A 911-nucleotide genomic window follows, 5' to 3' on the forward strand; every position below is an offset into this window, starting at 1 on the left:
ACAGGCCGAAGTAAACATTATTATGACTTTTTTTGAACTTACGAAGAAACTTGTTTTTCTTATTTCGTAGTCTCATTAAAGCCGCATTGTGCCATGGTACCTTGTAATGCTTTTTTGTTAATTCTGGAAGAGTACATTTGCAAATTTCTACAACAGTACTTCTCGAAACACTCCGAGACATTACAGTGGTGAAACAAGTTATCCCAGTTGACATCCAACAAAAGACCATTCAATTTCAAAAAATCGCATTGCTTAAAGTTAAATGATAAGCTAGAATTAGCATTGCTAAGTTTAGAAAATTTATAAAATTCAAAATCAACAACTAGACGTACATGGTGCATGTCTGTTTTAGTTATGTGAAAATTACACTCCTGTAAAGAAAAATTTACAGTTGTACTTAAAAATATCAAGTCTAAAGTGCGACCAAGTTTATTGGGAAAACAATTAATTTGCATGAGATCTATACTTAAAAAGCTATCAACTAGATAAATTTCACTATTGCTATTAACATCACACGCAATGAGAGCTGATTTGATTATATGAGTTGAGTTGAGCTGAAATAACATTAGTTGGAATGGGTTAAGTGGAGGGGAGTTTAGCTTAGCAATTCGCATAACATAACATACCATAACATAAGATTAAATAACATATGTAGCATAACACACCACAATATAACCTAGCACATTCTTCAGTTGTATTTCCTTTTTATCCCTATCACTTTCTTCCTCTCTATCTCTATCGCTTTTAATGTTTATGTTTATCTTCACCTTCATGTTCATGTTCAAGTTCATGTTCATGTTCATGTTCATCTTCATCTTCATATTCACCTTCGTTTATATTTGGGTTTCTTTACTGTTATTCTAATCTTTGCTTTTATCCCTTTCTTCTTCTACATATTCAACTTTACCTTC

At 31.8% G+C, this 911-nt stretch overlaps 1 long non-coding RNA gene across 1 annotated transcript in view; it reads right to left on the reverse strand.

Moving 5' to 3' along the window:
• LOC108368930 (uncharacterized) overlaps positions 1-84 on the reverse strand; it is a 2,285-nt gene extending 2,201 nt beyond the window's left edge. Inside the window, exon 1 of the long non-coding RNA XR_001848440.1 lies at positions 28-84. This is a non-coding gene — a long non-coding RNA (uncharacterized LOC108368930). The remainder of the gene's footprint in view (positions 1-27) is intronic.
• Between the last annotated feature and the right edge of the window lie 827 nt (positions 85-911).

This window comes from Rhagoletis zephyria, unplaced genomic scaffold, assembly GCF_001687245.7.
Source record: "Rhagoletis zephyria isolate East Lansing unplaced genomic scaffold, Rhagoletis_zephyria_1.1 Rzeph_scaffold_00003, whole genome shotgun sequence".
NCBI classification, from domain to species: Eukaryota; Metazoa; Arthropoda; class Insecta; order Diptera; family Tephritidae; genus Rhagoletis; species Rhagoletis zephyria.